Below are 25,435 nucleotides of genomic sequence, written 5' to 3' on the forward strand. Positions count from 1 at the left end.
CTGTTCCATTATTAAGCCAAATGAACTCCATTTAATGCATCCTTCCAGTCTGACAGCAAGTAATCAAGAATACGCTGGAACAGGAGTCCACGCGGTTTTGCAGTCCAGTAGAATTTCATCCAGCCTATTTCATGTGGTCCTTGCTACCACAGCCTGCTTAGGCAAGGTGATGGCATCTCACTTGCCTGTGCATGAGATTAACAGTTTTCCTTACATGTTGAGGAATCGACTAGAGCTTTTCTTAATGTTAATACAGTAACACAATGTTCTCTGAATATTAGGCGCAGTGGCTTAACATAGCAGCAGAGAACCACACCACGTTTATTTCCCTAGTCATTTAGGTAGTGAAAAGCCATTTAGTATCTGAGTTCAGGTGGCAACTAGTACATCTGAAACGCCAAAGTCTCACTCAGAGAGGAATGGGAGGGCGTTCATAAGATACAACCATTCCACGCTGGCTGCTTTTCGAAACGGGTCACTGAAATTAAAACTGGATGCCACAACATTAATTCTATTTGTACAGTTGTTCATGCAGCATTATATACTCATGATGGTTTAAAAAAAAATTATGGCAATCTTTCAGCATAAATATATACTTATGGAACGAGTACCAAAGAAGATGCCAGTAGAAAACTGCCAGTAAAAGATATATGTAAAACTTATTTGGCTTCAGAGCGTCCAAGTGCCAATCTCACAGTAGCTTGAGACATAAACTAAGAGAATACTCCTAGAACGTTGGAATTGTGCCAACTGCAGGGATGTTCGGGTGTTACATGAAGGAAACAAATCAATACCCTTTTCACAAGGCTTGGTAACTTCACTACCGGGGGCGGTGGGGAGGGAGAAGCCAAGCAGGTTTTCTGCATTACACTGCACATATTCCAACTGAAAGGATCAATGTGTCTTTGAGGGCCAACTCTTCTAAAAAGGAGAGAGATTTTCTTATAATATATGTCAAACTACCTCAGTCTCACCGCTCTGATTGTTCTCAGCACATTCTAGATGATCCCTTGTTTATCTTGAGTGCCTTAGTTTTAACTGACTGATTCAATTACATTTTCAGCCTGCAGACCCACTGGGATTCGCCTCTGCCCAGCCTTACTCAGAACATACAAACGTTTTTAAGGTAAATGGATTTCTGTGAAAGACAATTAGTCTGTGCTTCTCAACCTGTGACAGCTGTCAGCTATTTTCCTTCTTGCTTCTTTCACGTGCTCCAGCCTTCGCTGATCATCTGCTCAAACACGGCCATCCGTTTTACTAGCAGCGCTCAATTAGCCTGTATAGTTACTACAGCATTTTGCAAGAACATCACTTTGGCATTCAAATTTTTGAACTGCGTTGAATGCTATCTGGAGCTCGGCAGAGTACAACCTTTCAGTCAGTCCCGCAAGACAGCGGCTCTTCAGTTTTGACAGTGGGTAAATAGGGACTTAAAGCTGTCTTTTTAAAGCAACATTTTATCTTCAGTTTCTACTTGTACAAGAGGCAGTGTTTTCATTACATCGCCTTCAGAACAGCAAGGCTTAGCAAGCTCTGCAGAGTTAATCTCAAAACTGAAGTCAAAATGGGAGTTTCCAGGGGTAGCTCACTGGATGATCCATGCCCTACCTGCCTTCTTTTAAAGTAACAGTTAATGCTTGCCTTTTCCTTTAATGAACTTGTGGCTTTCTTTCACAAACCTTTAATCAAATTTATCTAGCTCTAGCATAAATTCTGGTAAATGATAGCACCAATTAGCATAGCTTGAGTGATTCCTTATAGTAGTACTTTTGTTCATAAATGATGTTGATGAGAGATACTTCAAGGTAGAATGTAGCATTTAAATGAGACAATAATTGAGTGTTTTGTACAGCACTGTACCATAATTTCTATATTTTAGATCTGGTCATTTTCAAAAAACTATCTGATACTTTGTCAGATGCAAAAGTATGCATCAGATGTTCTGGATAAAGATGGAAAAAGTGGAAGGCTATAGGTATCTATATAACCTATGGAAAAATCTGAATTTTTGATCTAAATGTACGAAAGCAAAATTTGCTGCAGAAGGTTTTCATGTCTGCCCTTTATTCAGCCACACGACCACTAATAGGCCATTTTTCTGATTACAGCCAAAACAGTTATGTCGATGCTGTCTCTCTCCAGCTACCAATGCCTATTAAATCAGAAATAAATTCACAATCAACTTTTGTAAACATAACTCTTGCCAGAACAGCTACAGTGAAATGCTGTGCAACCCTTCCAATATATTTTGGATAATCTTTCAAGTGCTTCTGAAAAGAAGTACTCCTTGTAACCCATGACGCTAACGGGTAAGATAAAACTGAACTTTTCAATAATTTTTTTTAGTCTCCTTGCATAAGCTCTTTTGCTACTACCCTTAACTGGACATTAAGCAAACACAACACACATTCAAGGTTTCAAACTGTTAACTGATGGTAAGAAAAAACCTATAGGGTCCCTTATCAAAATTCCCCTATTCCTTAAACTGCACTAGGATTTGATGCAGATCTGTCTTTGCTCACAAGATGGGTTAAAGAAGTTGCTTGAAGGAAAGTTCATCCACATTAAGAACATGAAATCAACCTGTCCACAAACAGATGCATAATAGATGGGATCCTAACATATACACACACACATACATATTTACACAAACACTTACATGTATATAACATCATACATTAGATGCTTTCCAACCTATACTGCCCTATGATTCTGTTACTACAGGTATTAATTTATCTATCACCATACTGGGAAAATGCAAAAGCATTAAGATCACTGTTTTTTTTGTCCCTCCATTTACCTGACAAGCAATGAATCTTTAGGTAGTTGTTTTGAGTTGTCAAATGTTGTAGGGAGAATATTTAAAATAAATCACTACATTTTGGAAAAAAAAACTATTAAAAGAAAATTAAGTGCTAGAAGCTGTAAGAAAAATTATGATCAACAGCACAAACAAAGCTCACTTAAAGAAACTGAGCCATTTAAAAAATAATAATAATAAAAACATTTACTGTAAGGAAGACACCACATATAAAGACAAGAGCTCACTACCGTGTGCTGAATGAATCTGGAATCACTTCATCGCTGCTCTACAAATCACAAGTAATATTAGCACTTTATGCGTGCTTGTTGAAGACTTCCTCAATAACATAAATGCATCAAAATAGACTTTTCTGTAAAGCTTAGGAGGCCCTCCTAAGAAAAGCTGATTGCTCCAGTCTTTTACTTTTCAGTAACTACTCTGCCCTGTCCTACTCATTCCATCTTAGGACCATTCAAATGCACGGAAGCAGGTGCCACTACTTGATCGCACATCCGTATGTCACAACACAAGTTCATAAGTGATACAGACTCTGGTAAGGGAGATCTCTGCTCCTAAAATTTAGTAAGGAATTTTTATTCCTGATGGCAGGCACAGATTTATAAAGCACAAACAATTGCTATTTAAGTTTTCCCATACTTCAAACTGCTATATTCTCTGCACCTGTCACAAACCACCCTGCTAGGATCATCAGCGTGCCCCTGTGGGGGAAAAACGCCTATGCCGCACATTAAAGCAAGGTAACCGGGATGTGTTAATCCTTTCAGATAACAAAGTACATTGGTGTGACCTTTTCTTATTAAGATGTAGCATGGCTTAGCAGAAATGTAATAGCTTTTTCCTTTGTTTTTCATCATTGCGATTCTTTTATTACATAATTTGCTCCTAGCGCAGGGACCCAAGCTTTGAACTCATTTGTGAGAACTGGAAAACAATCATCCTTCTTTCTTTTTTTTGGTTAATCTTGGTCTAGAATTCCTCTAGCTGCTCTGGCAAAGCCTCAATGACATTTCCAGGCAGCTGTTCTTTTGGCACGGACAATATACGTTTTTAGAAGCATGGCTTTTTCCTCCAGACACAGTAAAGCACTTTCCCACATTTGCTCTCAACAATCTTCAAGGATACCACAGACAGAAACAATATTGTTGCAAAGAGATTGGCAGCAAAGTCACCTTCTCTAAGCAGCTGTCAATCTCAAAATAATATAAATCACTGCTGTCTGTATAACCAAACAGCAATTACCACACGTATGCAATCCACATACTACATCCAACACAACCTCACAAAACCTCCCTTCCCCAGACTCTAACTATGCTGGGAGCTGCTGGAAAGCCTGAAAGCAATTCTGACACACTTTCATACATATGAAGATACCTACAGAGAAACTTGGGGAAAACTCCTTGCTTGTCTTCTACTATCCATGAACCATCTACACTCCTCAATGCATTTGTCTTGATTCCTTTCAAATCACCTTAGCAGAACTACGGATAAGCAGAACCCAGACATATCCACAGACCAAGAGCCTGGACCCAAAGGATAGAAGAAAACATTATTTGAGCTTTAAGAACTCAGAGCTGCCGAGGAAGCAGAGCAAAGAGGCTATCAGAGAAGCAAGGACAGAAGCGTGCATAGGCACAGTATGACACTGGGCGCCTTCTGCGAGAGCCGCCCCCCCCCCCACCAATATCTCCTATACTACATTAACAATAATGAAATACTCCTCCAGTGACACCCTACCTCCTTCTGAAGCAAGGTGTGTGCAAGGACAGAACCAAGACATACATCCAATCAATTGCTTGTGACAGCCTGGGATGACCACTGTATGTCTTGTCGCTCTCTTCTGCGCACCATTGATCCCCCCACAGCAGGGCATGTTTTGTGGCCCTGTTTAACTGGGCTTTGTGACTGGCTTTGTGACCATTTCTACCTTAGATCGTCTGATATTAATTATATAAATTTAAGGATGTATTTTTCTAACCAAATTAGCACATTTTTCTTCTTTAGAAAGATGATTTCATTTTGGTGCCTTTCTGTCAGAGGATAGTTCAGCAAATTCCAGATGATGCATGCCATTCTACAATCCTTGAAAGATGCCGAGTTCAAGCATATGGCAGCATGCCAAAGAGATTACCAGCTAACAGTCACTAGAAATGTCTCCATAAAGACCCCAGTATTTCCGAGTCCTAAAATAATCCACGCAGCTTATCACCTCCTTGCTCCTTACCCAGAAGAATGTGGTAAGCCACTGCATCCTGCCAGAGCAGCCCAGTGACCCAGCATTAAGGACCTTGAAGGAACTGAACGCTTAGATGCTGCAAGTTAGCTTGAAACCAACCTTAACTCAAGCTGGGGAGACCAGAGAAGGTAAAAGCACATCCCAGGACTTCTAAAACCCCAAATGGACAACACAGTTAAAGACAAATAACGCACAAGTGACAGAAATGGAAGAAATTCTACATTTACGCTACATGTCCTAAAATCAGATGCAGAAGACTTCTCCACGTCTTCCTTCTGCGTACCTAGCCTGTGAAACACCTAAGCACCATACTGCGCTTTCGGGGGTCTTTTCCAAATTCTGGACTCCTCTCACCCCCTTTGCTAAGGGATGACTCATTCCCCCTCTCTCTACTGTGCCTCTTCTTGCCAAGTACTAAGTAAAACATTAATCATCTGTGTTCCTTCCCTCTGGACAGGGTCACTTCCTACTTTTTTCTTCCTACAGGGGGTCTTATATTTCATACACAACTTACAGCTGGACAAGCACATTTCATTCCATTACAGGATTAGACTTTATACTATTATACTATTACAATATCATATAAACCATTTATCTCAACACTGGCTCTTACTGATTATTGTGTCTGCTCTCAATTACTTTGCAGCTGCAGTTCCACAGACATCTACACCAACGTAGCTACTATCGTGGCACTACCTTTGATATGGATGCACCCATATGGGCCCCGGGCTGTATATTCCCATTCCTTCCCACGGCTGTGGAGCTTTTCTAATGCTGAACCGAGTGGTTTCAACATGCTACACTGGAAAAAGTTCACAGCAGAAGAACAGAATAGCTTTATTCTGGCTTAGCATGGCAAAACAGCTCAGTAACAGTGAAGAGAAGAGATGGTGCGGGGGGCAGGACCACAGTTACCAGCTCTGCTCACTATTTCTAAGGGACATTGTGGCAAAAGCTTTCCACCAGAAAGCTCTGAGAGTGCCGGCTGCTGTCTCAGGCCTGTACCACAGTCCTTTTCCAATCGTTCCTAGGCCTAGAAGTATCACTTCACTATTTGTAATTGGTCAGCAAGAACCCTAATCCCTTAGAGATTTTCATTTGCTGTCTGTCTCTTCTGTCCTTCTCCTCCCTTCCCCTCCCTCCCATCATGTTTTATTATTTTCACTGCCTTGATTTTGAATGTCAATGATCACAATGTGCAGAGGAGAACCAACCTCCAAAACTGCACTTAATCCTCAAAGGGAGTGGAAGAGACCTCTGGAGGTCATCTTACCTAACCTTCCACTTCAAACTGGACCGTTGCTAACTTTAGATCATTTCATTAAACTGTACAAGTGTCTGTCACCAAGATAACAGGAACTGACAAAACAGACGAGCACGAGCTAAGAGCAAGTCTGAGATCAGATCAAAGTGAATTTTAAAATGCAGCACAAGAGAGAAGACTGTGGGATGGAACAGACACAGCTGCCAAGAGCTAGACCTTGAAACTCCCAAAGAACAGCGCAGGACAACAGCACATGTTTCTACCGATATCATCATACATTAAAATACTGCAGCAGGAAACACAACCCAGCTACTGATTCTTACTGAAACCACTACCAGGGGCTTAACGTCAAAATTTCCTAGTGCATGGCATGTACTAGAAATATGTAGAAAACTGTTGTTCCTGGAAAGTAGAATAAAATCAATGTTCAGGGAAAACAGATTGAACGTAGAGAAGCAACGTCAGGGTCAAAATAAAGAATCCTATCTACACAACAATTTAAAGAAGCTAGAAGTGTAATCCAGGAATTTATATAATCATTTTAATCGACTTTTCATGTATTTCCCCCAGAAGATAGCTACAATCCATCCCAACAGATTTACTTTCACAAAGATGATGTTCTACTGCAATACACTGTTGAATCTGCTCACATAAAGAAATGCTTAAGATAATTTCCTATTCAATCATAAAATCTGCAGTGACTGCTTTATACTATTTTATATTATTTGGTAACACAGTGATAACTGGCCTTCAGAACTCACTCTCTCTCTCAAAAAAAAAAAAAAAAAACACGAAACAAACCCACAAAGAGACACACACACACACTGCCATGCTTTTTTACCAAAAGGGACTTGCAGGAGAAAGTCTACATTGCCAGACACAGGGTGGAAGACAGAAACTGAGCTCTGCATTACATATTCTGTAATTGTAAATACTGCAACCTTTCCTTAAAGGATTTAAAAAAAAAAAAAAAAAGTCAAGTGCTTCATAAAAGTCAGCAATAAATTAAATAACACAAAAAGCAACTAGAGCCAAAAGACACCAAAGAATTCTGCATGGGCAGAGTGCAGGAAAAGATAACAGACTGACCTCAAAATAAAATGAGCTTTGAGCTCTAACATCAACGCGTATGGTGAATTTTGGACTATCATCTTGTTTTGAAGGGTAGCATATTCCTTGACAACCCCACACCTCTTTCACGGTATTACATACTTTTCAAAAGTGAACATACACTTTGTGGTCCAGAAGGTCACATGCTATCAGACCATACTTGTTTTCATTGACAGGAACATGAAGCTTTGCCCATTTTGAACAGGGGAACCTTCTGAGCACAAAGCACTTTCCTTTGTTTCAGTTCTTCTAAAGCAAGTTGTCTTCTAATCTTTTTGGAACAGCCTCCCACCTACCAGATCTTGAAGGGAAATCATAACCGTTGTGCTTCTGTCAAATCACTGCCTACTGTCATTAAAACTCACTATTACAACCTCATTCTAGGATCAAGTAGACAGAGAAAGACAGTGTGCTGTGCATCTCATTCAAACATATATCTTCACTAGCACCAAAAGTAACAGACCAAATTCAATTTGAACAAAATTGAGTACAGCGCTTAAAAGCTTCCCATCCCATTTTAATAATCCCTCTTTCAGAGCTATGCATGAGCAAAAATCTTAGGCACTTATTACTTAATATATTTGAAACTTCACTGGCCATGAAAACATTCAAAATTATCTGGAACCTATATGCACATATGCAAAACATTTAGTACTTTCTCCAAGAAAGGAAACTGTTTCCTAGGTGAGGCTGTTAAAAGTAGTAAACATTAAAAGCAGATGGTTACAATATAACATATTTCTGGAAAGAATCACAGATTCAAGTTAGTGACTTCTTCATGGGATTAAAGAAAATCTCCACATTAAAGCTGAATATTGAGTATTTGAACTAACTTCCCACACTTCTATCACAACCCTACCTCTGTCAAAGGCTGTCAAAAACATAAATGCTGTTTTTTAAAATCTGTATGAGAACTGCTGTGGAAGTGTACTGGGAGCACTGAACATCCAAAATTGACCACATGGAGAAAATATGTCATTTCTGCAAGCAGCAAGGCCGTATATGGATATTCCTCCATGTGTAAACAACTCATTTAGGCTAATGGCTTCCAAGAAGGGATCTAGCTCTGTTCAGGCTCTCTTACACATCTTCCTGTTGTCTGTAAAGACATGGCATGCTTGGTTTTCAGCTTTGTTTAAGCTCAAAACCCTTTACAATGAATACTTACATACGCACTAACAATACAGCAGAAGAGAAATCATGAGAAGACAGTCTAGGTGTTTTGTTGGGAAAAACAAAGAGAGAAAACGTGGAGCTCGCCCAGGGACAGCCCAACGCAGGGAGAAGGCCAGGGAGCAGATGGTTGTACTTTCCACAAAGATGACATGTGGGAATGGAAGAGCTGAAAGGCCTCCTGGAAGAACCTATCTTTGCCCTGTCTACGTTACAGAAACTAATATTTTGACCACTACCTGGAAACTGAGCAGCAGTCAAGATTAGCTGCATTGTAACAAATTCTGCACTCTAACCCATTAGTTTGTGTTCAAAGCTGGAGAACCCCTGATACTCTAGAGAAACTAGTGGAAACTGGAAATTTTACTCTTCCAGTTTACTACAAGTGCATATCACAGTTCAGAGCAAACTACTTCCTAAAACTTCTCCTGTGCACGCCTCTGCCAAGTTCTGTCAGAAGAAATTCAACTGGTTCTCAAACTGGCAGATGTCACCTAGCAAACATGCATCCAAAGAAAATCTTGCACTTAATGAAGGTTAATTCCTCTTGAAAGTTCTGCAGGGTTGTACCTAGTATTACAGACAAACTTAAAAAAAATTAAACAGAAAAAAATGAAAGTCAAAAGAAAGCCCAAAACATCTCACTTTAATTTAAGTTTGAAAGGAAAGGTATATGCATTACTGTTTTCAAATTACGCTGACAGGTCATTATACCTGGCACTCAGGCAGAAAATCTGCAATCATTCCCAAATTCCTTGTCTAAGGCACCACATTATTCTAATAGCGTTAACAAAATGAAGGGAGAAAACAAAAAGGAGCAAAATACTCATCCAGATGAAGTTATTCTTAATTAATATTAATATTATTTATTATTAACTAAATGAAAAATGTAAAACAGTGTTTGGTTTATATCCTAACCTGAAACCTCTGGGTAGTGATTCCTCCAGGTACTACCCATCACTAAAAAAAGGCAGGAAATCTATTCAAGTCAAGCTGCAGAGAAAAAGAAAACCAACAGCACATCATTCACATACAGCATAACACTCCATACTCAGAGTCGCATTAAACAGGTCTACACGATCCAGCTGGAAGAGCAGTATGGCTAGACTACACTGCGCTAACTGTAATTCAGTTAGCAGAGGTAAACTAATAATACGAAGCACAAAGCTTCATAGCTACTGGTATTTGTGCTAGCTAACAGAGCTGGTGCTCTTGTGCCTATTTACATTACAATCACTCCTCAGTTGTTTTTGTCACTTAGACCTGCTTTCTCCATACAAGTAGGACACTAAGTGACAGTGGTATGAATTTTGTGCAAAAAGAAACCAGGCATACATACCAGGATATTGTAATTTTAGTATAATGGAGGCAAATCACTCTTGTGGCAGTGAGGGCATTAGCACAAGGATGGTGAAAAGGTGCTGTAGAAGAGAGAAGAGTATACAGCATTCAATTTACTGTTTACAAGGATTTATTAATGAGATCAGAAATGGCCCTGAAGCTGCAGCGATTAACGTCCTAGAGTTGCTTTGTGAACACATCATGGTCTTACACAACTGACTTTTTTCCCCCCCCTCCTCCAAATAAAGCCCCTCTCACTTGTCTCTGAAACTCAGGATCTGTGCTCTGAGCAATGGATGCCCTTTGGAAAACAGAGAGGAATTTTCTTAATAATTAGAGAACTTCAGTTATCTAGTAACTAGGAGAGGAGGAAAATATGCTTTTTCCTTTTCTGTGGGGAAACTTCATTGACACAGGAAAGACAGGACTCATTACTTAAGCTGACTATCTAACCATATTTTCCTGCTGAGACTGTGGCACAAAATCTCTTATCTTATACTTTGACTTCTAGGGTGCCTTACTTGCTGCTGATGTTTCATTTTCCTCTCTGTTTAAAGTATCACGCCACTGACAGCATCACTTGAACTGACTCCAGGTGAAAGGATATGATAGATTATGTAAAAATTCAATCCATTAGGTTTTTCCTTTTCTTTCCTCCACTTGGAGGATCAATGTCTGGGACACTTGACATGTTTGAGTCCTCCCTATACTAAAGGAATAAAAATATTAACCTGGAACAACTTGATGCGGCTGGCAACAATTGTAGCTGCATAATTAATTAGAGACCATAAGCAAAATATTAAGCATTTTCATCCCCAAAAATCAAACCCACTCTATTTTGAAGAAGTATCAATAATCAAACTGTATTATATTCTGTTACAAAGTTTGCCTTTCTAGATTGCCTAGAACTTGCAAGCCTTATTCTCCTTTTGAAAGGAAGATCCAGCCTCATGCTTCTACAGCACTTTTTCATGATGATCATAGTCTAGCGTTGCTGGAAAACCTAACTTTCTTCCGAAAATGACTCCACCTCGGCTCTCCAGCTATGACTAAAATGAAGACACCTCAGTTCCAAAGTCAGAAAGGTACACAGCAAGACTGCAATCATTCCCTTCAAATGTAAACACGTCGTAAGCAGTTCTGCTCTATCCCCACTCCTTTTTCCTTGCTGTGACTGGAGTTATTTTCCTTCATTGCTGCCAACCCATGACAGCAGGGAAGGCTCTTCCTTCCCCTGGTTTCTGCTCTGTTCTACCTCTCCCCAGTGTAACCCACACTTGTCTTGCAGTCTTGTACAAGACTTTTTTGGCTCTATCTGCCACAGCCACGCAGTGAAAACAGGATGATATTCAAGAAAGGGGCAGGAGGGGGAAGAGACGGATATAGCAATGAACACAAGCGAGGATCGACCAAGAAGCAACTCTCTGATGAAGTCATTTGAAAGCAAAAACAGGAGAAGGAAACCTTACTGTTATAGGCCTTAACTTGAGAATGAATGCCACATTCATTCTCCACATCAAAAACTAAAGTGGCTTTGAGGTTTAGATCATTTGCTCTATAGGCAATTGGGATTTTGCAACAATTCTACCACAAACAAAAACCTGGTCCTCACATATGAACAGAATTGCAAGGCAGGCAAGAACCCTCAAAGAGGTCTTCAGACCTTAAGATTCTGTGTTAATCCACAAGATTAAACGTAACTGTCTGCTTTCGGCAGAAAGACTGCTGCTGAGCTTGGTCACGTTTTGCCTAGCAATGGCCCAATGGGAAGCGTAGTACCAAAGCAAAAGAGGCTACCTACATCGCCACCATTGACAAGGCAGGTCCAAAAGCGCAAAAGAGCTTCTCTAAGATCCTCAAGGGGACCTTTGCAGTTTCCAGTCACTTCACAAATCCCTTCTTGTATTCGGGGAAAATAATTTCCAAGTTTCTGAATGAACATTAAGCCTAAAGGACAAAACATATTCTACACATGCAGAAAACAGTTAGGCTATTTCAGGTGTTTCAGTATACCAATTTGATAAAGTACGTGTCATCGTTAGTACACGTCTATGTTCTCAATTCAGAATCTGCCTCAGAACAAGGCACTGCTATGACAGCATCCCTCACAACCGCTTTTAAGATTAATATACTAACTTTTAAGCAAAGAAATCATATATTTCTGAAAGGACACATTCAGCTTTAGTCATGGAACGCTAACCTCCGAGAACAAAGCGTTGAGCCTGCTAACTGCGTATGGCATGTTTTTAAAATGGGTTTCAGTGCCAGTTGATAACTTAGCCATTTAGATAACTTAGATAACATGTGCTGGTCACCCAACATGCCTTGAACTAAGAAACTACCATTTAAATCTCACTGCTTGAGAAGAATTTGGCACAGCCCACTTCTCATCTGTCTTAGAAAAACAGCTTTACATGTTCTATAATGTTTTCAAAAGAGGCTGCTGGACAGAAAATAGGAAACAGCTGGCTAGTCAGTTACTTTTTTAATTAATGTTTCCTCTGATAAGCTGATACAGATTTAAAAATCCATTAAGTGTACTGAAACGGACTTGTTAGTTTTTCAATAAATTACGTCTTACAGGAAAGCCAGAATTATAAAGATGCTTATGTGCAATGACATTTCTAATATAGTAAATACGAAGGGCTTTAATAGTTATACCCTCTATACACACACTTTTTTCACTGCCATATTTCCTGTAAAAGTGACATATTTTAGCCATAATTGGCTATTTATCTTGACTTCACATTCTATGAAAAGTTAGTACAAGTGAAAAAAGGGAAGCCGTTATCTTTCCCCAAGGTTTAATTTAGCGTGTGACATACAGTTGCTATACACCGTGCATCTTTCACGCTACCGCTCTGCTAGGATATATGATCAATGAGCCAAGAGCAAAAAGCTACTTTAAAAAAAAAAAATTATTGTACAAATGGAAAATACCTTTGAAGGAAAGATGAAGGTAGAATAGGTGTCATAGTTTGCTTTAAAAAGAAAAAAAGCACATCAGGATTCAAAACGGAAACCTAATTTCTTGTGTTTATACTTTGGAGGCCTGGATTTAAGCAGATACTCACTCTGGCCAGGGTTCAACTTAAAATATAGTTTTCAATGCTATATGACTGCATACCGTTGCTGTAGGATTGAACTGAAAACAGAAGAGGCAAAGTTTTGAAAAGATTTAAAAAGAATTGAAGAAAAAATTAGTATCTGCCCTTAGTATTAACTGAGATTTACTTTAACTAATATGAATTCCAAGAAATAATTTAATGCAAGCTAAGCATAATTGCATTTGATTAGGACAGTTACAAAGCATTTCTTTACTTAGACAACTCGGAGGCATTTGCATTTAAATTCTTATGCCAGATGGGAGTCTGATCTGATTCAGGCCGTGTCCGAAACCTGGGCCATATTTAATTCCAGAACTAGATTAGATAACTAAACACTTATTACTATGTACTCTCTTTTCAGTCCTTTTAGCTGAGCTTTCACAATGTCTTCTATGGCTTCATGCCTCTATACACTTTTTTAAACCAGTAAGCAATATACAGTCCCCTAGCAAGTGAGGAACTCCCCTTCTCAGAGCCTTCCTTCTCCAGACCACTGTGAGAAATCTAACAGAAAGCAGCAGCATCCTTGGCTTGTGCCGGGTACAGAAAGGACAACTCAATTCCATATTCTCCATTCGGTTCCTGCTCTTCAAACTCCAAATTTGCCCTGAACAGGCAACCACTAGGTGAATTTAGTCACAGGCTACCTATTTAAAACAAGTGCTCTATAGCATTTTCTGTATCACCTCACAACTTTTGTCTGCCCAGTCTAAATGCAAGTTTTTTTCTCTGCCCTGTGTAAGCTTTGATAGAGACACTAAACTTAACCAATTGATTGTGCGTTGTCTGTGCATTTGTCTAGGAAAATGGAGGTTCTTTCAGCTTCACTCATTTTCTAATTAAAAAAAAAAGTGAAGTCCATTCATCAGTTAACAGATTTTCTTTGTTTTAGATTTTTCAAGCTCTCTGTAAGCCAAAGAATATTGGCTAGGGTTTCTATTTTTCTTTTTAGAGCTAAGACTTTCCTTCATGAAACAAAGACTTCCTTTTTCATGAGCAAGGAATTTACTAAACCCTCTACAGTTCATCCATATAACGCTAGCAAAACTGGTATATTGCTCACATGTATCCTTTTGCTTAGATTACATACAATCACAAATCCTTTAATTAAATTTCTGAGACAAAGTATTCTGTTGTCAAAGCCCTGAGGAATAACAAGTACACTGTACTTGCAGCATATACAGAATGCTTTGCAGGAAGTCTTAGCTTCTGCACTTTGAGAAGCAAATCCATATGCTATCTATCTTTTCACCGAAGTAAAACAATTTAAAACATCAATTAATACTTTAAGTCTGGGTTTTAGACAGCTGTATGAATGATTACACGTTCCCCAGAGATGAAAGTCATCATTTCTTTCAGTCTTTACCTCTACCCACTTCTCCTCTTCTCAGATACAACAGGCAATTATTTCAAATAGCAAATGCAGCAGTGCGCCGTGACCACCACCTTGCTCCTCACAACGTTCTCCTGCAAGCCCTGCCAAGAGGTGTTTAGTGAAAAGGAAAATGTGTGGCCCAAAGCAGTAAGACATGAAGTGAGCTGGTCTGAGGTACGGAAAACCCAGTAAGAGTATGGAGGAAAGTCATCCTTCCTTCTCAGAACCCTGCACTTCACCAACGTACAGGAAGGACAAGGAAAGGGGAAGGATCTGACTTATGTTCTCTGCAGGATGCTATCTGGAGAGCTGCTGCTTCTCTCTCCATCTTAACACCTCTGTAGGCCACAACCTTGTAAAGGGGTATGTAGAAGACAATGACTGTGCCAGGCACTCCATTGCAAGGAGTACCTGAACTCTTGCTGCAGATGGGAACAGCAGCAGCCTAGAGACAGCAAACGAAGAGCAGACCCAAGGAAGGAGGCAGCATGGGCACAAAGGAATGGGAGGGAAGGCAAGAGGGACAAACAGTTGCATCTTGCTAACAAAGAAGCAAGACAGACAGGCACAACATAAAAAAAGGAAGAGGAATGGATTCAAGTATTATATAAGGTGTTTTTAAATGCCTCCACCCACCTCTGCAGAAAGATCCTCTCATGTACTAGGAAAGTAAAAAATATATATACACACAAAACCTTTTTAAATTAAAACAATACCATATTACCAAGCATCGTACTGGAAGAGTGAAATATTGTAACAATGATTTCAAATTATTGTACTAAGAACTAATTAATTATTACAGAGACTATCCACGTAAACTTAAAAGCAAACTTCAGTATGAATTTCTTACCATCATTTTTATTATTCTAAATTCCCAGAGGGAAAGTCCATGCTTGAGGTGCACTCTTCACAACTAGAAATTTACTGAAACCATCTTACCAATACCACACATCAAGCAGAACATCTGGTAAAATAGAGACAAATGGTATAAACCAGTCAAGCACAAAATTAAACTACTAAAGATAAACTGAAAGATAAAATTTGCTCCCTTTTTCAGTTCAGGAGATTGATGATACATAAAAACCCATTTCAGCTTCACTTTTTTCAAAATACATATTCTACTTTTTATGAAAGAGAAATACATTTCATGGCTTCTCTCTTAACTCACAGAAAAAAAAAAAATAGAAGGAAATCAATCTTCTCACTCTAATATCACTGCTATCTGCATGCCAAACAGATGCAAAGAAGTTTCATTCTTTCTCCTTCCCACACTCTTACATCACCACATTGTTTTGATTAAAATTGCTGAATTTCTAACTCCTAGCACTAACAGTGAGGGCGGGAGGGGGGAGGCAGGAGGAGAAATAAAAGCCAAGAATGAACACATCTAAGTTGCTCGTGATGCCACTGTTTCCCAGAAAAAAAAATGCCCCAAGTGATCTTCAAAGAAGAATAAATTACAGATGAGAAGATGGTATTAAAAAATGCTAGGACTTTAACAAACATACCAACATACACAGGCTATTAAAAAACTTTCAAAATTTGCAGGCCAGCTTTAAGAGCTTGAGAACACCCCCCCCATTTGAATGTGTGCACGACAGCTGCAGATTCCTGCGACATTTTCATTGGTATCTGGAACAACAGATAACACACAACTGATGCCCAGGCCAAAGGAACAAGTTGGGGCAGACAATATGTAGCTTCACAGCATGTCTGCTCCTGCCCAGTACAACTGCAGATGTGCACTTACTTTTACCAAAGTCCATTGAGATTACCTCTCAGTGATGATGGGCAAGCTACCTGCATATTTACAATGAAAAATGCGCCCACTGTAAGTTACCATGGAACAGCCAACATGCACAGCAGTGTTGGAGTTTGGGGGCTTTTAAGAAGAGCCCCGTACCTTTTACTCTAGTTACCTTAAACAAGTGGCTGGTTTACAATAAAGACCTGAGCACTCCCCAGTACCAGGCGGTGGAGTTGTTGGGACACTCGATAATTTCTGCAGCACAAGTGATTTCTATTTAGGCTTTAACACAGGTGAGAGGACTTCTAGTTTTAAGTGCGTGCCTGTGTGCGCAGGGCCTCTACCATCAGCTTGCCTTCCTGTCCCTCATCTCAGCAGTGTCCAGTCTCTATACTGAGAACAATTGTATAAATCTCTAATTTACACAAGCACGTCAGATATAACCACCTGTTCTATCACAAAAACCAGCTGATGGATTTGTCACAGTTTCAACCTTGTATCTCATATACCATACTGCTGGAGGGCAGCAGGACAAACAAATGCATCATATAATCTCGAGCCAACATCAGAGAAGTTCACAGCACATGTTAGCAGTACTCACAAGAAGCAAACAACCCTGAAATGTCATGGTGCTTGTTTAATGCCCAAGCTTAGGAGTCTTCTGATACACATAAGTTTTATACTAGCTTATCAGTAAAGCAAATTTCCATTAGTAAATATTCACTTCTCAGAATGGTACCTGCATTATCTGCAAACGGGAAATTAAATTATTAATGTAATTTATATCAGAACAACAGTGCCATTTTGGTTTGTCTAATCAGAGCAGTGACCTCCATCTCAAGTTCAAAAAATTTCAAACGTAAATGAAAATTGTACCTTCAAATTAGTAGCTATTAAAGTTAGAAAATTATTACTACCAAGTCACATAACTGTAAAGAAAATAACTGTAGTGCATTATCCGGGGAAAATTAATTATTAGCAATTCTGTTTGCTGTCATCTCTTTTCCTAATAGCCTGAAACAAACCAGCATGGTGATGCCACCTTCTGGAAAAAGGAGGTACAGAGCCCTTAGACTCCCGTCCAGCCCCATTTTCATAATTTTGAGCTTCAGCGTCCTTCTGTGGTTGAGCAGCTTCTACAGCTGCAGTGAGAACTCAGCAGTATATAAATATATATAGAGAGAAATAAGAAGGTCACAGTATACCAACCAGAAAAGAAGTAGCATTACTTACAGTCACCTTCTCTTGCTGCAGCTTCTGACCTATCCTATAATAATAAGTGAAGGGGCAGACACCAGAGTTGGCAGGCAGTAATATTAAGGGACACACACTTTTCTTCCTGCACAATGGATCCTACACAGAGGGAGGTAATATGAGAAGCAAAGACATCAGATAATGATGCAGAAGACAAGGAAAACAACCACACTGCAATTTTATGTATTTGCCAAGATATACTTTTGCAAATACACTTTACTTTGGCCCTCACTACCTGTAGGAAGCAAACAATTATTCACTCTCGACAAAAAGAATCTCTCTCCCGTTTCTCTGCCTTCTATCATGAAGGAGGCTGCAATTTTAGTAGGCAGATCAAAAGCTTTTGTAAGATGACAGGAGAGGAAACCAATATTGATGGAAAGGTTGTCAATTTATGTGGGTTTTTAGTAAATCGATATATAGAGAGCTTTTAAATAGTACAGCAATTATGAGTATTAGTGACATGCATATCTGCCAATTAAAATCATGTGGCTTCTGAAGAAATTTAACATCTAACAGTAAAGAAGGTAGGCTGAATTTGTAAATAGAGTCAAATAGTAGTATGAAACATATCACGCACATAAGTTTGTTAACCTTCATTTTAAGTTTTTCCTCTTTCAAAGAGATGATACAATCAGTTAGCCACAGCAAAATTCATAAACCCTTAAAAGAACATCTCATTGCAAAGAGCACTATTAAAAGCACCAAATCCAGTGTTTGCCAGCACACACTGTCTTCAAACATGCAAATACATTAAATACATATATATAAAATGGCAAAGACAAAATGCTGGGTTTGACTGGGCTAAAAAAGGACATGAAAAAAATTTTAACGTTTTAATTTTCTTGCTTCTTTCAATAAAGTGCTTTAATTAAAAAGTTAAGTTTTTTCACTGTTAAAATTTGAAGTCATCAATATCAGTCTAATCATTGAATAATTTCTGGCTTAACTGCTGAAAAAAGAACATGAATATCGCTAATCAGTGCAAGAAGACCACAAACATAGATGCTGCACATAATACGCTTTCCGTGCATCCTGCAATCATGTGGAAAATAATGCACCTTCAAACCAGGTGTGAATTACTAGGGAAGCTCATCATTAGGGGCATCTTCTCTTTTGCCAGGAGGAATTTATAAAACCACACCTGCTGGGCAGGGCCACCAAAGGCTAGCTGCTACTGCAACAGATAATGTTAACTTTTTTATCTAATATAACAGCTAGGTTGGGAAACGCGCTCTGAGAGCAAGTTCCACCGCAATCGGATACAGTGTTTTGTGACTTCCTCCCCATTTTTTACTAGTGACAGTTCTGCACATGTGACAACCAGTAATTTCATCCAAAGGATGCCATATGCCTGTCTTGTGTCCCAAACTGTCAAGACCAGTAAGGCAGGCAGTGGCGAAAGTAGTAGTCTTTACACAAAAGCAGTTTGTCAGAAGAGGTGTAAGCCCCACGTTCCTTCACGGGCAATGCTACAAAAGACAAAACTACAATATTGAGAACAGTATCTCTTTCACAACCGCAACAAGATTATATTAAAAAAATGTCCAACAATTCTTTCAGATCATTATACAATTTGATAAATACTTGCTTTTTTCCGTCTGTTCCAAACAAGTGAGCTATAACATGACCGATACGTTTCGAAAAGCTCTCCATACAGCTGAGTTGTCCAGAACATGAATTGGCAGTACAGAAAGCCTCTCTAGTCAAAAAACACACGCATCACTGAACAGATGTTTACTGAATTTACAGAAAATAGCTCACACTGGTTTTATACGTTGTTTTTTCCTGCTGCAAATTCAACTGCTTGTAGCCTCCACTTATGCAAAACATTCTCAAGATGTTTGCCACAGCTTGCCTTTCACTTAAAAATCCATGGGAATACCACAAACTATACAAACCATGAAACCACTCATTTTTATGATCACTCTCCCTTTAAATACTTTTCACTCCTCTGTTCAGCCACTTCAGCTGCAATGCTGTTTACTTTTGCTGTAACCTTTTGGTATCTCGTTTCTGTCTCAGCATAGCCTTTCCCTCCCTGCTCACCTACAAATCTCACAAGCTGAGCCACGTAAATATATGCATATTTCTGCTTCCTCTTTTAAAAAAAATTCTCAAAATTAACTGTATGAAAGCATCCTCTGATTTTAATCACCATCAGCCATATATAAAATCCACAAAATGAGATGCATTTTAAAATCATTTAGAAGATTTCACAGAGCTCGTTCCAGCTGAGTTCCTACTCCTTCGCTATGGACATAAATCCATAATTCTATCCACGACAGCAATTAGCAATGAATAGCACTATTGACCAATGCACGTAATAAATCGGCTACAGTTCACCCTATACCCCTAGCAGGATTCTATTGTGTCCTGGCAACAGGCACCTTTAAAATAAAAGGCCAGAGAAGTATCTTCTTCTTGATTTCTGATAACCTACCATTGGTGGACAAAATCCTGCAGGATGATAAGAAACAAACGGCAGTCAAAGATTACCACCTATTGAGCCAGAGCTAATGCTCTGGGTTGATATTCTGCAGATTCAGATCTGTCATGATTGACTAAAACACACGTGGAACAGCGGAAGTACCTGAGAAATCACAACTGTTATAAAGTTAAAGGCAGAGAATATTGATGAATCAGAAGGGATATTCATCACTTCATTGATTTAGTGTAAGCAGAAAGAGCTTGAAACTAAATTTATGGAGGTCCTTAAATACACAAAGAAATCAAGCTTGTGTTGCACGCAATGATGGGAGATCAGTTACTCAAGGGATTAGGCCCTAAGGTAATTTGATCATATCAATAAGCTGGGAGGATGCTTTAGCACCAGAGCTCTCAATGGATTTGAGGCATACAGGAATTCCAGGAAACAAACTCCAAAACTCCAGGCCAAAGACAATATAACATGTTCAAGCAAAAAGTGAAACATGAATGCCATAATCAGAAGGAAAAACGCATTACAGAGGAACAAGTAACAGATATTCAAAAATGTCTCAGATTACAGGCCCAAGTTACTAGGAAGAAGACATTATGGTCTGTAAACAGAATAAAATGAAAAATCTGGGGGCACAGACAGCAAGTTAGTTATCACATCATCTTGATTTTAAAATTATTGGCTGGACATCTAACAAAGCATGGGGGGGAAAAAACACACTGTGCAAGCTTGGGTGAAATGATAATTTGGAGTCGAAAGTGAAATATTTGTGAACCATGAGGTTTTTTTTACACAGTATCGAAGCAATGCTGCAGAATAAAACATTAGCAACGTTTGCATAAAAAGAACAAATAGGAAGAACTGTAAGGAGGATCACTGGGGCACTCTTAAGATGTTTTGGATGGAAGTAACACAGTTTTCAATAAAACAAAAAAGGAGCACATGTGAAGAACAAGAACAATCACAAGGGAAAGGAGCCTCAAAAGTTATTTGAGGAAAAACAGTACAGGCCAACTTTTAATGTAGCCAATAAGTTAAGAAGGAGGGGAACTGAGCCTTGATTAGAAACATTTTCATGGTCTCCTAGACAAAGCAACTAAAATCATTACGAGATTTTCCTTGAGCCAGGCCAACCCTTGCTAACAGATGTTACTAACTACTCAGGAACAGAAGCGTACCTGCCAGAACAGTTTGTTCTGAACCAGTTTCCATAACCTACTTTTAACTTATGTACGAGTATGACTTATGTCAGTATGACACTGACCTCCAGTTCAGTGTCCTTGAAAAGACTTTTTAGTTATTAATTCTTATGGGCATGACATTGGCAATAGGACTGTTTCATTTACCACCAGGAAGAGCAACATGCTGGAAGAAAACGAGTATGAAAATCAAGTCATATCAGTTCTAACACACATTTCTGTATGTTTGCTTCCATAAGTTTGAGAGAGAATTACCAAGGGGGAAAGTACCTAGAAAAACATTTTATTACACAAATCTGTACCACAAGGTCTTCTAAAGGTTACTTAGGTTGGTAAATGAAGACTGCCGTTTAATCTAAACAGTTAAGCAAGACTTTTATAAAAAGATGATGAGCCTGGCTTCATTTAAAACAACGGTGAAGTGCCTATTGATTCAGAAGGCTTAGATTTTTCCCTCAGATGCAGTTTAACTAAACTGGCTTCATATGACAAAAAATAAAATAAAAAAAAAAGCTCCAGGCAATGAACAAATCATAGGAACAGTTAAGCAATCTTATTACAGTAGCACTTATCTTCACTTACTGTTCATTACATTAACGTCCACGCCTAAATTTAGACATGGAGCACTTAAGAAATGCAATCAGCTCTCCCACCACTTATTCTGCAAGCCGTATACTGCTTTCTTGGGCACAGCTCAAACTGCCACTCTTGCACAGCTCTTGCTCGAGCAGCTCTCTGCTCTCTCTTCAAAATTGCCCACGAAACAAAATTAAAGACAACTCCTTCAGCCATTTCTTAACTTATTATAAAAGTTGCCTCATTTTACCTATTGTAAGACACTGTTTTCAGCCACATACAACTCTGCCAAACAATTTTCTGCACTCATCTGTGATCCATGATCAAACTTTTTATTATCACTGTACTGCATATAACTTCAAAAGTGAAGAAAAAGGCCATTTTCCATTGTATAATTTTATCTGCACTTTCATTTCTGACTCAAACTTCTTAATTATTTTACATTAATCCGCATAAATAATTTCTACCATCATAAAGTTCCCCAAATTTGGCTGTGAAAACATACATAATATCAAATTAGAAGCACCAGTAAATACTGTGAACGACATTACTGAGCCTGGACATAGCTGTGGTGGCAAAAAAAAGAGAAGAATAGGTAATTCTGTAAAAAGGAATTATAAATATTATGCATGTTTTATTTTTATATACTGAAGACAGAGAGAAGTACACACTATTCTGATTTGGTCTTTGTATTTAAAAAAAAAAAAAAAAAGCAACCAAGGAAATCACACAGATACTTTCCACTCTGTTAGTGTAACCAGACGTTAAACCAGACTATGTCTGCTCTCATACAGCTGCAATAACTTACTTTAACTTATTATTATTTAAATAATTTCATTATCAGGACACTTTTCCTGCAGGTGACATAGCCCACACCACCCTGATTGCTTAACATGGAAGTTGTAAAACGCGAAATCCAAAAGTAAATCAGCCCCTGAGTTACTGAAGCATCCCCCGGTGCAGTTCCTACATGACGTTTGCACGCAGCCAGCAGCAAGGCTCGTCTCTGCGCCCAACCACTCCAACACGTACATTTCCTAGGACTATTTTTCTCTCCCATCTGTATCCTGTTTTTATAAATTCAGTGTTTTCCACTACATTATGCCTGCACAAAGGGATGATGAGCCCTCATGAAACATAAGATCCTAGTTCGCATGGTTTTAGCCAGAAAGGTCTCCAAAGAATTATATAATAAAATGTCTTTAAGCTAATGGATGCGTCTCACCAAAAATTATTAGAAAAGATGAAGTCTAAGACTGTGATGGGTAATGCATAACAACCAAAAAGGAGTACTTTAGTCCACCCAGTGTGTATGAGAATGACATTATTGCCAGCATCAAAGCAATTATATAAAAACTGAAGCCTAGTTAAAAATACAGGAAAGGAGCATATTGGAACCACTTAAATTAATATTAAATACTGCAAGGCCCTCTAGCGGTTAAATCTTTAACACAAGAAAATGCATAAACAATTGTTTCTGAAAGAAGGTTATCGAAGTGCACTGAAGTTAAGGCATTTAATTTCTGTCACTTCCAAGTAATTAAGGACATTTAAACCGGAGAGCTTCTTAGTTAATTGTTTCTGGGTAATTACCAGAAAGGGGGGGGGGGGGGAGAGAAATCCATTCAAAAAAATCAGCTAATCTATAGGTATTTTTTGTTCTTAACAGAAATAAGAGTTACTTACTAATACATCAGTTATGCACAAGTGAAAAAACAAACAAACAACCACTGCTCTCTCAAACCGGTATCAGAATAGCTTATCACAACATATAGTTTTGATTGCCTCAAAATCTGACAAAACTATCAGTGCACAACACTAACCTCCTTTTCAGCCTGAAGTATTTAATTTTTTCTTCATGTATAGAATCAGTACTAAAACAAATGCTCAGGTTGAAGAATTTAATTAAGAAGTTGTCATGGTACAGCTGAAAGGAGCAAGCAAATTAGGGGTAAAGAAAAAAAACAGGTTTTTCTTCTTCCTCACGGTATATTTAGAGGTATTCGCGTGCATACTGTTGCGGAATTAATTTGCAAAAGAGAAAGAAAGTTATCAAAGTAACAGGAGTACCAAGGCAAAATTGTACATCTGTTGACAAGCGGAAAACATTTGTTACTTCCTAATCTGATAATTTTATTTGCCCAAATCTCAACAAATCATTTTACTGCAAGGAAACAAATCACCTTTGCTTGTTCAATACTCAGTCTAATTAGAGGTGACTTTTTAACTGCTTAGGGCTCTGCAGTCTGTGAACGAGCTGAGGGAAACAAGGACCCTAATATGACAAGGAGCACACTTCACAACAAGCTTTGGCATCACAACTTCACTGCTCAGCTCAACAGTGTTGGAAGACACCACTTTCACAAGCTACTTTTTCTAAAGAAAGATCCCTAAAACAGGATCAGAAGTTTTCACTCCCTTTTGTCAGTCTTGCCTCTCATACACACCTGCCCTTGAAAGCTTGATAGCCAAGTACGGCACATTACAGGCACTTGCGCAGATGATGCTATGAAATCGGCTCTCCCTGATGAGATGACTGCCTCCCCAGTATGTCATGTCAACCTTCTTTTTTTTTGTTCGCAGAGGGGGCAAGAAAGATTACAGCGGCAACTGGGGAAGACAACACTTGTGGACCGGACCGATTAAGCAGCTCGGCAGTCTAGAGCATTAGAGGAAGCCAGAAGACGATGACATGGGCAGAGTTTAAATAAGGCAGTCAAATGCATAGAGTCGAAAATCTGTCAGTAGGCTACCACCCACATGACAATGATGCATTTGTCTATCTTTACAGTGTGGGAAGTGCTGATACTTATATTCCCTCAATGCAAAATTTTGCTTACGTAATACAAAAATTGTTCCTTGACTTCTTTTAGCTCCAGTCTTGTTAACAGGCAGAAGGAAAAATACTGTTCTTTTCAATTAGTTCACTCAAAATGGGTACGCCAAGCTCTTAGCCAGTTCCCTATAGCCAAGAGCTGCATGTTTAAAATAAAAAAAAAAAAAAGAAAAAGAAAAATTTCTCACAAAAATTTCACCTGCAAGATTTTGCAAGCTCACCATATATGCTCAGAAGATTGCTTTAGTCCCTTAATCATCCTGCAATTATGTCCGAAGTGTCATCCTACAAATTATGTCCTATTCTGGTTTTATTCTGCAGTAAAATTGACATTATGTATTTCAAGCGTAAAGTTACACATTTTCAAAGAGAATTCAAAATATAAATGGAAGTCAGCCATTATCAGACCTTATCTAAATTTAAGATAGTCTAATAGGACAAATAGGCATGAAAAACATTTGCAACTGGTATTTCATTCTATCTACATTAAAAGTAAAAAATAAACAAAAAACTACGTCAAAAAAAAAAAAGACACAGAAAAAAAAAAGTTCCATGCCATTTAGAAGTCTTACGGCTACGACAAAAAAATAGAAGTAGTCAAAACCACCACTTTCAGATCTCAGATATAGGCATCAGCACTGAAATAAATTCAATAGATCACATGACTGGGTAGGAGAGAAGGGGTGCAAGATAATCTCAATAAGAACAAACATTTAGGTGCACAAACCTTTCGTAGGCCTGAGACAGAAGCTGTGAATTTCGGTCTAAACACAAGTCAACAATGCATACTCAGAACTCAATGGTTTGGGGAACTTTCAACCCAGTAACAAATTACAGATGTTGCAGAAAAGGCCTTTACAGAACTACGCATCAGTGCTTGCTTCCAGATCTAAATCTCAATAGCAGCTATGCTGCAACTGAAAACAAAGGCAAAAAAACAAACAACAACAAAA

At 38.7% G+C, this 25,435-nt stretch overlaps 1 protein-coding gene across 11 annotated transcripts in view; it reads right to left on the minus strand.

Moving 5' to 3' along the window:
• LOC104152910 (DNA mismatch repair protein Msh3) overlaps window positions 1–25,435 on the minus strand; it is a 128,940-nt gene that overhangs the window by 76,400 nt on the left and 27,105 nt on the right. The window lies entirely within an intron of this gene.

Source organism: Struthio camelus, chromosome Z (assembly GCF_040807025.1).
Source record: "Struthio camelus isolate bStrCam1 chromosome Z, bStrCam1.hap1, whole genome shotgun sequence".
NCBI lineage: Eukaryota > Metazoa > Chordata > Aves > Struthioniformes > Struthionidae > Struthio > Struthio camelus.